The sequence below is a fragment of the Sinohyriopsis cumingii genome, chromosome 12 (assembly GCF_028554795.1).
Source record: "Sinohyriopsis cumingii isolate HCF-2022 chromosome 12, ASM2855479v2, whole genome shotgun sequence".
NCBI classification, from domain to species: Eukaryota; Metazoa; Mollusca; class Bivalvia; order Unionida; family Unionidae; genus Sinohyriopsis; species Sinohyriopsis cumingii.
The window spans coordinates 63206309-63224028 of record NC_142972.1 but is presented as its reverse complement, the minus strand read 5'-3'; positions in this window follow the sequence as shown (position 1 = coordinate 63224028).

Here is a 17720-nt window from a genome sequence, read left to right as displayed (position 1 = left end):
GGTTGCTGAAAAATACTGAGATATTAAGGATGAGAAAGAGAAGGAGGGTCTTCTTCCAGTATTAAAACAAACCGATGTGCAGGCTGAAAAAATAGCAGAAAGAACTAAAAAAAAAAACAAAAAAAGAAAAAGATTTTACGAGATCTTCCAACTGAAATAGCTGCAGCTCAGCCTCTTCCTGTTGATGAAGAAATACTTGAAGGCATCAGCAAAATTCGTACTGAAGTCGCCGACGTGAAAAAGGAACTTGCGCCTAAACCCAAACCGGTAAAGAAAGAAAATATTGAACTAATTGCAAAATTTAACGATGGTGTTATTAATCAGCTTAAAGAAAGTGAAGAGGAGAATTTACCCTATGCAGCATTAGCAAGTCTAGTTCAAAAAGACATAATTTTAAAACCAAAGTATGTTACCGTGAATGATGATAATTTCATCAAATGGATATATCGTGTGTATTACAACAAAAAACAGGTTAGAGATGATAATCCAAACTTTGCGAAATTTGAAAGGGAAATACAAAGACTTCATGAATACAGATCACAACCTCAATAGCCACCACCTCCCTACTCGCTGCCTGAGCAAGAGTCTTATCAACTTTCTCCTCCGTTGCAACAAACAGAACAACCTCAACTTAAGTCTTCCGTAACACTACCGTCACGCCCTGCCGTAATATTTACCGACGAAGCTCTTTATATTTTTACTGACCGGGATGAATTAATTAATATTGCTGTACGTCGTTATAATTCTAGAGAGAGATGTCTATAACCTAATTATGTTGGAAATCTAAAATCCCAACATTGGCTTCCTGTATTATATTTTGCCTCCCGTAATTCACGGATTAATATGAAAGATCCAGGGTTTCAAAGATTTAAACAAGATGTAATCGAAGCGAGTAAACAACAAACTACTCGACCACAATCTCCAGAAGAAGAATTTTACGAAGTGGTCTTATTGCCTGTCCTAATAATATTCAACGGCTAAAAGTTCTCATGGGAGAACTCCGGAAATAACAAATGAAGCAGCTGATATTTGTCGACGATTATTTCAAGGCGGTATCATGGACATCAATGTTTATCGGGAATTTATTTATGAAATCGTTAATAACTATCACAGTGACTAGTTGTTAGATAAATAAATAACAAATAAGATGATTATACATAATGCTCATCGTGGACCTATAGCGGTTAGGGTGATTGAAAGCTATTGACTTTGTTAGTGATAAAGCTCCTGGTGCTATTGGTAACGTTGCCAGTAAAGAGTTCTTGGCAATCAAGGACAGACTATCACGATTAATACACAAACCTCAAGGAGGTACACCAAAAGCGGACCAAACACTGAAATTACTAAGCACTGAAGTGATGCCCGCAAATGTCAGTAAGGTAATAAATCAAGTCGCAATCAAAAACTAGCAGCCTTAATAAATCAAGGGGTTTAACAAATAAATACAAGTCTGATATCAGGAAGTGGTCTTCGTTTTAGAAGATAACAAATTATAATAAAATGTTTAAACGTGCAGAAATGTCAGAAAGGTCATTTTTGGAACCAGACATACAATTGTTCTTCATGGAAAAGAAGATAATGATGCTATCTGGCGAGAAAATGGGGTTGCTGAGGGTAAAGTAATATTATTTAAGCTCTCATTGTGGATGCCGGTAATGATTCCATCACTCGCTGAAGAACACCGGCTACTTTCGTTTATGGATCAAGGAGGTAAATCGATATTGTCATGGTTAACAATAACTACCGATAGTAATCAAAACCCCGTCGACGGTTAATTTACTTGGCATATATCATCACAGCAAGGTGTTTCTGTACCAAGACGTCTTTGTTGCTTTTCAGGATACTACACGATTAAACAATCAAGAAAGAAATCCAATGGTATTTGACACACTTGGTGTCTCTGAAGTATCTTCAAGAATAAACGGACATCAAGAACCATCCGAGGATATATTATTGAATTTTGACGAAAATTATGTAGCACGTACATTCATCATTTGATGACATTTATGAGACGTAATCATAATACTGATAGTGGTTTGCAAATACCGCAGTTAGATTTTACAACTCTGTATCCGATTTATTACTTTTCGCTATAACATCTTGACTTAATTAAGCAATCTGTCGTTGATATACATTTTCGGGCTAGCTTAAACTCAGGTGGGCTAATTACAGAGCGGCTGCTGTTATACTCAGCGACATATCAATGTTACTCGAAGGTGTTGGTGGGCGAATGATAATCATTGATGCCCCAGTAGAAAACATGTAGACAATTAGACCAACAGTTATTAATGAAAATGTCATACAGTCACGTTAATGTCACCCTGACTCCCGGTAAGGCGAACAAATTACTATCGAAAAACCTGAGTGCAACCGGAGCAACAATAAAATTAACGCGAGATGAAATTGCTAGTGGTGGTCCAAACAAGTTATTGCTGACTAAAACTCAACTAAAACATTTCAATAAAGCGCAGCAAGCAAAAACCGGAGTTCAACTTGATTTTGCTCCAATGTCCATCAGCGAGATGATTAAAACCGGTGGTATATTTCCACTTCTCTCAGCAATACCAGCACTGATTGCCGCTGCTGCACCAGCTGTCGCAAAAGCCGCTGCGTTAGGGGCTGTTGGAACCGCTGCTGGAATGGCATTAAAGAAAGCAACTGGGAAGGGAATTTCACACAAGGAAAGCTTAAAAAAATATCATCACGGACACAAAAACCAACAAGGTGCCCCATGAAGTCAAATATGCCTCAGCTGGGTCGTCTAAGACTACCAGTGGAACAATACGGAGCGGGTCTAAGAGTTCCAGGAACTCCAACAACCCAAACGGTTTTGACAGACGCGAAGCGTCTCACACTGATGTCAAATTTTGATTTACTCGATGCTGCTAAACAATTAAGTATAAACAATTTCAGAGGTGTTTTCATGCGAGATCAGTTACCGAGCCAACCAAATAATCCAGAAACAGGAATTATTAATCTCGATAACAGCGAACCCCCTGGAACTCATTAGGTTGCTTACGCTATTGATCCACGTGGAATTATTAACTTTGATTCGTATGGGTTAGCAGTTGAATTTCTAAAATATGTTGACGGATTTCAAATTCCAGTTTGGTACTTAACGCTACCAACACAAACACTTTCCAATCAACCAAATCACCTCACAAAGTTGTGCACGAGTATACCGCAGCGCAATTTAAACAACCACTAAAATAATAACGGGTTGATATTTACGGAAGATCTCTCAGCGAAAGTAAAGGCAAAAAACCGCGATGATATTGATTTATCAAAATATGCGACTAAAGATGAAATCGATAATCTTTTAAACTTATCCGAGGTAGACCCAGATGAGGTTGTTATTTTTCAGGATCTATATGGCAAGCTAAAAACCAGCAATGTCACATGGAATGACATAGTTCGACGAGTACTCGGTGCGGTTACGGATAACATCCCTGTGTTTACTGACAGCGGAAAAATCGGGGATTCAAGTATATCAATTGCCAGTATCAGAAAAGAAATTGCAAAAAGTGTGACTAATCGCTTAAAAATACCGGTGACACAATGACAGGTGAACGCAACATGAACGGAAATAAAATAATTGTTTTAAGAGATCCAACATCCTACGAAGATGCCGCGACGAAAAAATATGTAGACGTTAACTACAGCACCGTTGATTGTAAATTATCCACGTTGCGTGCAGAGTATGATGTTCACGTAAGCGTGTTTACCAATCTCCGTAGAAACTTTAGGAAATTTAATGAAAATGCGGATAAATTCCTAGGTGATCCGCTCACCGCTGATATAACTCTTTCTGATATCAAAACAAACATTGATACGATTAAAAAAACACAAGAAGAGATCGTAAGTGGAATTCCTAACATCGTTAACAAAATTGGTCTGATTAAAATTTCACCCGGAGTAACTCCCGGGGATATCACCAACATAGTATACACCGTATCATCTGGATTCGCAACATGCTCAAAACAAAATAATACTATCAAACATACGTCAACAGTCACTGGCGTATATTGACTGTCTATGTTCAGTGCTGCAAAATTTGAGATATTTACAACATATCCTTGGAGGCACTCAACTAATAAGATTTCTGGAGTTGTGACTATCATATTAAATAGCGGAACCAAAGAAATATTTATACTGGAAGCAGCAGATAAGAAATTAACCGCAACATCTTACTGGTGATGTTTTTAATCTGTAGCTGAAACACCTCAATTGGTTACTGCGTAAAATAATAATGGTGTTATCAAAAACGGAGTCAACGACGACATTAAATGTTCAACAATATAGATACGATCAAGTGCGCGAATGGCAAAGTTAAAAAATATAATCAACATGTGCACGACAAAAGTAAAAAATACAAGCGGTTTGTAGTTACTCTGGATGTGTTAGTTTATTCAGTATCCGCGTTAGTTGCATCCACCGGAGTAGTATTATCAGTGCTGACCCCGGCAACAACTGCAACCGCGTTAACAATATGCGTTTCATCATCAGCGGCACTTGCAGGTGTTTTTAATATCATCGCGAAAAAGATATTCACGTGCACGAGCACACAATGCAACGATTATGTTACACAATTAAACACAGCCAGAGCAGCGTATTTTAAATTATCATCGTTGATATCATCAAGCATCGACGATACTACGATATCAGATTCCGAATTCTCGTTAATGGTTAAGATATACGATGAAGTTCACCAGTTGAAAGAGGAAGAAATAAATAATGATGGAAATCGCAAAACCACTTTTTAATTACGATCTCCCCCCATTGTACACAAAATACTCACTTGGGTTAGCAAAGGCAACGCCGATTAATACTCTTACTTTCGTGGATTACGACAATATAATTTTGACGTTCAACAAAGAAGAAGATCTCGTTTTTGCTGCTCGCTTGCGCGAAATTATTGAATGTTTTTTAATGATCAATTACGGACATGAGCAGCTGCTGGAACAACTAAAATAAAAACTCCAATGGTGGGATTCTAGAGTGCTCTTGCCGCTGATACAAGCACTAAACCAGCTTGCGTCCGACACAGAATATATTAACCAGCGGGTGATCCAGGCAATAATTGATTACCGCGATGACGTATATCATCGAGATAAACAACGATTTCTTGTCGCGTATTCGATAACGTCGCTGCACATTGTAAATTTCCAGGGTATAATGTAACCGAGCTAAAATGGACCAGCAGGGTCATCCGCGAGTGTGTTTTAAAAACACTCAAACAAAAATCATACTCGATGCTATTAAACCTTAGTGATAAAACAATATCGGACACTGAATTTGTGTTCATGGCAAGCGCAAAAAATGAAATCCTTGCAATTGAAAGCAACCAAAATAAATAATGACAGACTTACTTCAGCAGATAGCCGCAAATACAACCCCAGTAAAAACAACAATGATAACAGTAAGCTCAACCAAACCTGAATTCAGTATTAATTTTCCAACTGCGATTCCGGTAAGCGAAATCGCACTAGCACAGTTGCGTGTGCACCATAGTTGGCTAAATATCAGATCAAAATCATTTGGTGGATTACCAGCAAATAATTCGTTTGTGTTTGCAAATAAAAAGAAACCAGATTGCACTCCCGACTGGAACTTTGTTGGAATACCAAACCGTATGCTATCAAATCGAAGAAATCAGTGAGGAATTGTTTTTTTATTTATGGACGAGACGGAATAAGAGCCTTGATTATCGGTCTTCATACAGGTGACATTGCTGATTATTTTAATATCAGTAATCAAGAACATAAAACACAACTTCAGCGACTACGGCAGCGCTTCCAGGAACATCTTTACGATGCAATAAGTTCACGCAGATAAATCATTAAACATATTGAAATATTAAACCAGCTTGTATCCAGCATGGAATATTTTAACCAGCGAGCAATGCTAGCCACAATTGACCATATTGACGATAGAACTCGCGATAAACAACGAATTTTAGAAGCATACTCGATAACAGAAGCTGATCTACCAAATTTTGAATTTTCCTGGTATAACGCAACCGAGTTTAAAAAAGTCCACAAACAAAATCATTGATGAGTTCTTCCCTGATATACTTGAACAATGGAGAAAAACACTACCACCGGCAACTATCCTCAGACACAACAATGACCCACAAGGGCAAGGACTACATGTATCTCCGGAAATCGTAAAGATAACTCCAACGGTCGCGGTCAATCTTGTGTGTGATTTAATTGATGGAAGCTACAGCACGGACATTACAACATCAAATCAAGCGCAGCAGGGATTTATTCTTTACTCTTTCAGACCAAAAGAACCACCCCGGATTTCTGATTGTACAAGAGCCGATCAATCCGGTCTATCTATGATGTCATAATCCACTGTTATCAATAATAAATTTCAAACTAACAGACCAATCCGGATACTTGCTGGATTTGGGGGATAAGACAATTAATATTAATTTATTTGTGAAATCTTAAAAATCAGACTGATTTGTTAAATCTAAAATTAATAAGGTAGTCAAAATCATGTACATCGACTCTGAAGGGGTAATAGGCAGTCAAAATCATGTGCATAGACTGATTTGTTAATTCTGAAAGTAATAAGGTAGTCAAAATCATACAAATCTAACATTTCAGTGAAAAACAAAAAAAAATATTGAAACCTGTCAGTGAATAACAAAACAAAAATATAATTTGTCAGAAATTTATTTTTTACTTTCGATTTCATTTCCACGTACTTGATTTCTGCGTACTTGATAGTCTAACTTTCGTTTTCGATCGTTTCACGATCTGACAATTTTTCTCTGTTGCCTCACACGAGGATTAATTATCTTCTTTGCTTCATATTCACGAGATAATTCTAATCTAATTTTTTCGATTGCACGAGACACGAAACAAATTTCTTTACTCCCTCTTCTTCTAATGTAGGCAGCGATTGACACATAGCCGTCTCAATCTTCTAAATAAATATATATTGAGAAGGTAAAATATATCTTCCCTCGTGTTTACTCTCTTGCAATGTTTCCAAATCAGAAATAATTGAGGTAATACCAAAATATTTGCCAGCTGAATTCATTGATTGAAATATCATCTCTTCACCGGTATCTACATTGAAAGATTTAATCGCTCTAGGAATCATTATGAATTTCCCAGTCCACCCTCGTGCAGAATTCTCACTTTGTGTAATAGCTTGCAAGTTAGATAAATTATTGTTAAGTTTATTTCCGTTGATGTGGTCGATCACAAGACCATATTTAATCTCTTCAAAGAAACATTCGAATACGAATCGATGACAGAGATACCTTTTATTCCCAACATTAAATCTAAGAACTATCAACAGCACCAACTGGTTTTTTCAACCTACAATGTCTAACTACACCATCATGAGATGCTTCATAATTCTTAATAATAATAGGATGTCTGACAAATTCTTTTTGTTCTGTTATATATAAAATTATTTGTCTAAATTATAATTTGTCTGAAAATTTATTTAGATAATCCTCTATACGTTTTATAGCTCTGTCGCTGTCATTATCTTTATATCATAATATCGCTTCAGTTCTCTATACCGTTTACCACCACATTGAGCACATTGCTGTGTTTGTCATCGCACTCCGACACCACATCATAGGAAGGGCTTTGGACCTAAATGACCCCTCCTTACACCTTGCGAATGTTGTCCGCAGAATTCATTTACACATTATTTGCCACATGGAGTTACAGACCCTATCATAAACCACTTGCACCGATTCATTATATATAATATTTTTTATTTAAATATTTGTCTTAATTATAAGATGGAAGAGTTTGAGAAATTATCTACAATCAAGCCTTGGAAAACTTCCAGATTCGATCTTGACAGAATAACCCTCGACTCGCGGAGGCGAGCTCTGAATGATCTGATTAATATTATCAGATATGCCAAAAATGATTTTCGTGATGACTGAGCACCTCATGTATGGTCAACATTGAAAATTATACGCAACACCGAAGGTGTCGACAAAGTCATTGACGCTACAATGAACGATACACGGGCGAAAATGATTATCGATTACCTTAGTACTAAGAAATATCTTTTTAGAATAAAGATTATTGTGCTAGTAGATTCTGACGCTACGTGGATTATCCGTGACAAACGTGACCCTGTTCTTGCTAATGGAAAAACTGCTGTGTTAAGTAAAGATTCCAAACCAGGAATGCTGACTGTGATTGACAGACCATATTTTGCTCGAGCGTATCCTGTGACCGCTGTTATTTATGGAATTTATCAGCTAGATGATAAACCTAACAGTAATGATCTTCTCATGTTGGCCCGATGAGATTTACATCGTTGAATTTGTAGCCGAGCGAGTAGCAGAACAATTTAAAAATGCGATGCGTGGAAATGGTTTAGCTGATCTGCGACGTGAAAACATAGCAAAGTGGGCTGAGCAGGTCAAAGATACAGGGGCGTCAATAAATGATGTTGCCGAGTTATGAAGTAAATTCAAATTTCCAATAACTGTAAAAACGTTAACCGGGGAGGTTTAATATGAATCAGCGAATAAAGGAAATGGAACACCAATTGAAATTAGTGATCATAACGCTCACGGGTGGACCAGCCCAATAACAATGTTATTGCGAGATCGTGTTGTGGGATTTTACTCCTGTGCAATGTTTGATTTTATCAACCAGATAAGTAAAAACGATCCTGTGTCAGTGTGGCTGTTTAAAAGTTCTGATGAAGAATAAGATCAATTTGTAAGACCTAACGGCGATTTATACCGTGAAGAATCTCTCCATGGCGCGATGAGAAAACTTGCGCAAAGATATTCAGAAAATACTGAGCAATTATTAACTAATTGTTTTACAGTTCCGTCAGTTGCTGCAAGCGCCGCGAGAAAGAAAAATTCGTGGAAACCAACACACGCTGAATTTCTCGAAGATATACAGATAAGTTGTATTGAATATGGACATGGCGGTTTGTGGAATACCGAATAAAACCACAAGGATGTTATTTCGATGGATATGATCGCGTGTTATCCTGGAAGTTTTCTCGGAATGGGTGAATGTAGTGAGTATTTTTAAAGGTTCGGTCACCCCACAAACGAGATGACACGAGTGGCGATTAATGGTTCATTACCAGATTTTGATCTGACAGGATTTGCTCGTGTAGTGTCCTTTGAATTCGCTATAAATCTTCATCCTTGTTGTTATGTTTCGTTTGGTAGACACTTTACAGAAAAACGTTCGGCACCAATATTGTTATTACGATATATGATCGACAATAATATATTGATATCGTTGGTTGTCAGTGAGGCAATCATATCATATCGGAAACAGACTTCGGTTTGGTTACCAACACCGGAGCATGTCAGTGTAGATGAGGTCATCGAAGAATACAAACAGGCATGTCAAAATACTCCTAATGATGTCATCGTTGATGATGTTCCTAATATTCTCAAGATTAAACTCAGCAACAGTGAAAAAAACCAAAGGATCTCGGTAGAAAATAACTGGTAAATTTACTCAGGGCGGAGCATATGATCATTAACGACATCATGCAAGATTGATCGTGGATCCCGCCGAGTATAAATTTGTGGTTGCTGATTCAGCAGCGAAAGATATATTTTGTAATCGAGAAGACGTTTACTTATCCGATGAGAAAAAGTTAGAAACAATTTTTAGTTACATCGACGGAGAATCTCCTCAGTATACTCATTTAAGATCCTCAATGCTTGCTTATATTTCTGTAAATTTGATATCGATGATAAATAGATTTCCTGACACTGCAGTTAGTGTTGCAACGGATTCATTTTATATCGATAAAAATATTCAGAATTATTGGGTAGTTTTACAAACACTGATGCATGTTGGGGTTCGTGGAGAATAAAACAAGAAATGTTGTATAATTATTGTAAATCCGCGAATGTTGCGGCTAAAGATAGTTATCGAGGCGATCAGATATCAGAATTATCATCGGAGCCATCCGTGTATGATCCAGTATCCAGACACAAAACCGTTTATTTAAACGGACCAGATGGTTCTGGTAAGACAACTCATGCAATCGAATTATTTCGACACGATGATATGATTGTGCTAACACCATCTCACTGGCTCGCCAGGGAGAGGAAACAACGAGGAGTCAAGTATTGTACTTATCATATTATAAAGATTATCATTTGGGATGAAGTGTGCACAGTGTCGTTAAAAACATTAAAAACATTTCTCGGGTGGTTGTTAAAGAAAAATACCGCGGTGATAATGTGCGGCGGCCACAGTCAACCAACTCCGTTTGTTGGACCATCTCCACATCATTGGCTAAAGGATTTTGTAGACTGCGTTGAAGAAATAACCGATGATCATATATCACTTGATGCAGAATTAAGAGAATTAGAAAAATTAATCAGACTACAACCGAATAAAATTCAGTGCGAAATTTCGCGTGAGGTGATTTCAGAAACTTCAATGAATGACTTTTGGGATATGTGGAGACCAAACGATTTGATAGTGGCAAGTAGAAAATAGTGACACACTTCAGCGGCAGTTGTTTCAGTTACACAAAGAAAAATTTCAGCGTTACGTGTACCATTGTGTTATAGACCAGCTGATAACCGACGACAGAATATCGACGTTGACGTACCAGGACTGACCGAGAAACAGAATATTGTATTAAATGATGTTGTCGTAGTTGATGTCAATGTTGTCGAGAATGCGCGACACGCTTACAAATCCCCGTGGACGCTAGGAAACGCAATGGCGATGACTTCATCTCAAGGGCTGACTATTACTGATACAGTTGTTTGGATCGTTGATGATCGTATCAAATGGTCAAACTTAATTCATCTCGCAGTGTCCAGAGTCATAAAAATATCTCAACTGCGAAGCATTGTCTTTGACGCGTCAGTGATCAATGATAATGATATTGACAATGATATAATAAGAAAAAAATTGTCTGGTTATAAACAAAGTGACAAGAAAAAGATAAACGCGATTTTGACCTTGATGTTGAATTTATTAACACGCTGAAACAACAGCCGAATAATCACTGGGCAAATTGTAATTGTATAATGTTATGGCAGTACTCGACTAATAATCCAAGACAATTTACCGCGAACAAAAAAGATTGTAGTCGCGATCATACACGAGAAAATGTGATGCTGACCTGTCTTGAATGTAATCGACGTCGGGGGGCTAGTAAAGTGATCGGGGTGGTAATTGTGTGTCTTCGGGAATTACTTGTAATTGTTAACGTTTAAATCCACGTTGAGGAGCAGTTGAATCCAGTCTGTAAATTGCTGGTCTACCGGTAGATCTAGTTATGTTAGATATCTTGTGTGTGGTGATACTCCAGATAGGATCAGTCGCTCTTTTTTTACCACCTTCAAGTTCACCGGGTTCATAAGTACACTCTTACACTCACATTGCCCAGCACTGGCTGTTTTGAAAAATCACGTCGTTGTACTGGTATATTTTTTTTTGTGATTCCATTAACGGGTTTTAACGCAGTTGTTCGAGTTAATTATTTAGCGCAGCTATCACACCTAGTAATCTTGCAACTCATTCGCGAGATCTCTTGTCCTGAATGAATTCCTTTACGTATTGATATCCAAATAACCGCTCAGGAAGTGTTTGAATAAATCGTTCAACGATCACTTAATCACGATGAATTGCAGTATGTCTTCGTCTGATGATGACGTTGTGTTGCTTCATCAACGATGATACTGCATCCTGAAATTCCTTGCCAGGATCAACCTGTAACAGCTTTGGCCATCGTAAACAACCACGTTGATAAATTTGTTTAAACGCATCTTTGTATCTACAACATCAAACTACAGTTAGCGCGTACTTGTATGTTATTTGACGTCTTTGGATTTTAACGGTATCATGTGGTAAAATAAAATATCAGCCTGATGAACTTCATTAGGAGCTCCAACATCAAAATGTGCAAAGTGAATTCGTTTCGGCGGCGGTAGGTTAATTTGCCATATTGCTTGTCGTGCTAACCAGTTTTCAGCAGTAGTACGTTTAACTTTTGCTGCTTCGGCGAGTTAACTGATGGCTGCGTTACCTTTCCAATATCCTTTTGGAGAATAATAAATTGATTCCATTTATAGTTAATTACAAGCACCTAGCGTTAATTACTTTCATTGCGGATCTTACTAACCAATTAGCCAATTATTCCTTGAAAGATTTTTTTGTAATGGAATTTAGCGCGTGAATTAATTCTACACCTGCGATATGTCTCTGCTGCAGATCTTTACTTTTATAAGCTACATCATGAGCATGACATGCTTTATCAGTAGGGTTTATCGGATATTCACCTGGTCTTGGTTGATCTTGATTATCAAGTCTGATATCAAGTCTGGTACCGGGTCCGCAGTAATTATATCCCGGGAGATGTTTTTCTCCTGGATATTTAGCCCACGGTGTTCCGGGTAACTTTGTTAATTTTGCTGCAATATCACCTCCTCGTTTTTTTTTTAAACCCGACTGTGTAGGAATAAATTTAACTTTTTTTTGTACCGCATCGTTCACACTTACCTGTAACCACCGACCTGTTATTTTTCATTATGATAGTTGTTATATCACCTGTGGGGGTACGTGTCCTGCATTTCACACAATATATCTCCATATTCTATATATTTCTATAACATGGAAATCACTGACTTTTCTGCAACAAGGAAACGGGAACCAGTCAAGCATCATGCTGCGCTACTAAATTCTGTTCGTATGATTATCATAGGACCATCTGGAAGTGGTAAGACACAACTGCTACTTAATGTAATAATGAAGTGGATGAAGCGGGATAAGTTGTATTTGGTAGCAGCATCAGTTGATGATCAACTATGCTTCGATGTACTAAAGGATTTTAATGAAAGCGCAAATTCGTTAAATGAAAACAACCAGAATGTTATTGAATTTATAACCGATATTGATGAATAAAACCGAGCGTTGATGATATTGATGGATTTGTTAACAATTCAGCAGTGTACGATGAAGCAATGCTTGATAAACAATCAAACCCTGCTGGATATTTTCCAGAGGCAGACATAAAAACACAGATGTGACTTATGTAACCCAGCGATATACACAAATTTCTAAAGTGATCAGGGATAATTGTAATATTCTTGCTGTGTTTAAAGGGGTTGATACACATACACTGAGAAATATTCATCAGACCTGGTGTAGCGGTGATGCGGATATAAATAAGTTTAGAAATTTCTTTTCACGAGCGCAAGCTACTCCACACGGAATTATAACAATAAATCTACATGATCCCTGAAAAAGATATCGTGTGGGTCTTGTTAAAATGTTTGGATAAATTTACAGCAGCAGAGAGGCTGGACTCTCAACTGGGCACTGATTTTCCTTAGATTTTTTCGCGATCGGCGATAGACAGTAAGTCAAATTTGAGTCCATTAAGTTCGGTGAACAAGGTTGTCTCATATCGGGCACTAAGAAAAATCGCGATTTTTTTGCGATTTTCGAGGAAGGCTTACTTTGCGAAACGGAGAGTGAACCATTTAGAGCTCGTCCAGCCTCTCTGCTGCTAATAATGTTCTTACTGATGGACGAGAATTCTCTTCAAAAAAGGATAAAAAGCTGTACGGAATGAAAATACAGCTATTACAATGTATGAAATTTACTACATTGACTTTACAAAATGTAATTGTAATACAAAAACAATCTTTAAAGGTCAACGGTAAAAGGTTCGTTATGTATTTTACACACTTAAAAAATCAAGAATGAATTAATGTGATTGATGTGATTCCCTACATTAAAATGTGCTAATGAATTAATGTTCATTAGGTCTCACGGTACTAATTAAGTTTCCATATTAAACCAACGCAAACACCATGATATTAAAAATTCAACAACTTAAAATTTCTGAGTGCCCATAGTCAAACCTATCTTTATTAGTATAGATGAAACCTGAATGTCAGCTTCTGTGTAGAGAAAAGAATCTGAGCCGCGGCATTTTATGGACCTAAATGAGTTTTACCATGTGCGTTCAATTCCGCACCAAAGAGTCAGGTGCTAATTTTAGTAATGAGTGTTCCAAACTCAAGACTGTTAAAGGACTGAAATTCTATAAATAAAACAATGTCTCTATTTTGTTCACTTACCATAAGGATAGCTCTCAAAAGATTATGGTTCCTAAAACATAACTTACAATATTAACCAATCCTGGCCAGCCAAACCTATATATATTCTAATTTATGTTCACCCATTTCCACCCTGGATTCCATTTTTCCATAAAATTAGTACCGTGTAACATTATGTGCTTCCATACCTTGAATGCACTAATGAATTATGTCCAAAACATGCCTTCATATACTTGTAAGTAAGAATAAAGTACTTCCCAATAAATATGTTCATCTTAATTAAACTGTTTTTATTAAAGTAATTTAAATATTCACACACGCACATACACACAAACACACACACTATGGTTTATGCGGCAGGACACGTGGCATTGCGTATCGTTAACAATCACGATAACAGAGCTCATTATCCTCTTTAGTTGACATCAATATCAGAAATTAAATCTATGAGTCATTACCAATAATTTACAAAGTTACTCAGATTTTGGTGGGCTTCAGATTCAACCACGTGGGCTGCAAAAGCGTGTTTAGGTTTCTGCCTGAACGCAATACTACTAAAAGGAAACAAATCCTATGAAGAAGAGTTCATCAAAAGGGAAATAAATCTCACAGTATTACTGTACTGTGCGAATTGGTTGTATGCACACTAGTGTTCGTCAAGAACTAAACATTATCAAAATAAATCTGGGCCTATTTCTCGAATCTGTCAGTTTATTTAATTTGCATCTCATTATTGACTAACTTACAGTATATTTTATATGTTGTTATGAGTCCATGGTCTTAATATATATACCAGAAAGAATCAAAGCCAGCAAGTGTAGAAAACCCCAGAAACAAATTCTTTCAATAGAATGCAAAGTTAACCTTTAAGAGAAACTTACAGTATTGTGAATTTAATCCCAAATATTCATAAATATTCTAGCACATCTCCAAAAGCATAGAATGCTTCGAGTGAATTCCAGTAGTCTTGAATATGCTGTTGTACCGTTAGTATTCTTGTACCACATTGATAAAATCCATAATGTCTTTGAATAAGTTCTAATTAATTTACTATGTAACCATTCAGTCCAAAATGTCAATAAGCACTTCGTAATTGCAATGAATAATTTAAATAAATAGATTCCTATCAAAGTATAACTGAACACAACTAAAAGTAATTCCACAGACTGATATTAAAATAGGAATGGATAAATTGTGTACCATCTGATATAACTTTATGACTCCATGGTTTGATATGAATAGCACAAAACAATGAAATGTTTTGGCAAATTCAAAATACAATTTGTTTCCCTAGCATAGAAAGTAAACAATTAGAAATAACTTACAGTATGAAATCATAAACAGTCCTACGAGTATTGATAATGAACTCCAGTGGTTATCGAAATGAAGTTAAATCTATTGTGCTGATGTGTTAGTTGCTTTCATATATCACAATGATATAATCCAAAATATATTTAAATGAATTCAAAATAATTCAAATACAGCTATTAAATCCAAGTGTAGGAGCATTTTGTAATTGCAATAAATAAATAATAAATAGATAAATAATTAAATCTTCTCAAATGATCGCACCTATTTGCATCTTCTAAGATTAATGATTATACTGTAAATAACTACTTTTCATTAAATCATCCCTTATAAAAAAGTTGAAGCTTTAACACGCGAATTATTGTTTCTCTTAAAGTGTGTGTGTGTGTGTGTGTGTGTGTGTGCGATGTCTAGGAGAGAGAAATAGTTTGTTTGATATCTTGATTGAATCAACATGTTTCAAATATTTCTAATATTTCTTCATTTTCATCTTGGTCCAATTGTTTATATTTTCAACTAAAAGTTGGTTATGAAAATAATATAATTACTAGCATTCTATTAATCAAGTGTTTCGTATTGGCTAGATATAGGTCCTCAGTCTCGACCTTGGACCTGAAACAGTTCCGTTAAGAAAACACCTGATTAATAACATAAAATGTTCATCAATTTCGCTTTTGTGAACATTACAAATTAAATAACAAGAGTGTGTGTGGTTGTGTGATTTTGATTTTTAACGTAGCTTTAACAATTTTTCAGTCATATCGCTACGATGTCTGCAGTGTGGCAGTTTTTAGTGATGTCTAGCAATGGGCATCATGCCGCAGACATATAGCATGATGTCCCACCCAGTCACATTATCCTGACAAATGACCGACCGGTCCTAACACTAACATCTTTAATTATGAGCGCCAAGCGAGGCAGCTGTTAGTTCCATTTTTGTAAGTCTTTGGTATGACTCGGCCAGGGATCGAACTTACGACCTCCCGCATGCCAGGCGGACGCTTTAACAACCAGGCCACCGGAGCGGTCAAATAACATGATTGAGAGAGAGAGAGAGAGAGAGAGAGAGAGGAAGAGAGAGAGAGAGAGATAGAGAGAGAGAGGGGGGTCTGCTACAGGTAGCTTGCATCCAATTTGTTTCAGAAACTTCTGAATATTTAGTGTTACTGGTTGACCACTGGGAGGAAATTTTACGCCACATTTCAGTAATGACATAATTCAGGCCCAAAATTGTGTAAAAACAGTCTTGCTGTATTTATTTAGACAACAATGTTTATTGTAAATTCCATCTTATTTTAATTTCTGCTTTTATTGTTATAAATGCTTATTAGTATTATACCTTAAATATCAATAAGGCGGGATGCAAGCTGGCAATAATGGCATTTGATGTCCGCTTGAATACCCACTAAGAGGGTAGCGTGACAAGTTTTGGATAATATGACAAAATACTCACCTCTTGTAAAGTTACTTTCTAAAGGTTTCAAGTTTCCAAAGCTAAATATCGTTTATGCTGACCTATATCATAGAATAATATAACTGAATCTTTTTTTTTACACAATCCACGAAAACCCTTCTTAAAATAGATAAACCCGTGCAAGTACTTCATGTTAACTGAAAAATCTGTAAAATATGAACTGCATTCATAATCCAATCTGAAAGGACAAGGTCCGATGACAACGGATTTTGACCCACACCCTCCAATTATCTATTACCTAAAGTGTTGATAAGAATGTTAGTTATGGTATCGCCAAACAGATATATCGAATGCAACGTATGTACACATGACATAATGAAACATATTGAAATTAGCATATTATTTTGTTCCTAAATAGGTATGGTTTCAATCAGAAACATTTTTTTCCAGTTTACTCCTCTTTGATGTCCTTAAAAGTTAACAGCGCATTTGATAAAACGTTGTTTTTAAGAGTGAGAAGATACCTTTTTGTAACCTTCCAACACATATGCAAATTTATAAATGTTCGAGTTTTCGCTCATTACTAACTAGCAGGAAAATTAATGTCAAACGCGTCAAATCGACCATCCGCCAATTTCGTCGTGGTACAGTTTTAGGCTGTCACTTCACAGTATCACAAAATACCATTTTATGTTTCTCTAAACTAAATTGGCGTTCAAACTTCAATTGTAGTGTTTACTCTTTCCTTCTCTGTCTGCAGTTTGATTAATTCTTCTGCGTAAATTTGAACATTTGGATGAGATCGGCTAAATATAGAAGAGGGGAAAAGGTTCATAGCAATTAAAAATGAAACAGCTTATGACCCTATTTCTGACTAAAATGGTCTTTTGTAGCTGGCTGATAGTAAAAGATACATTTTCCATGTATTTG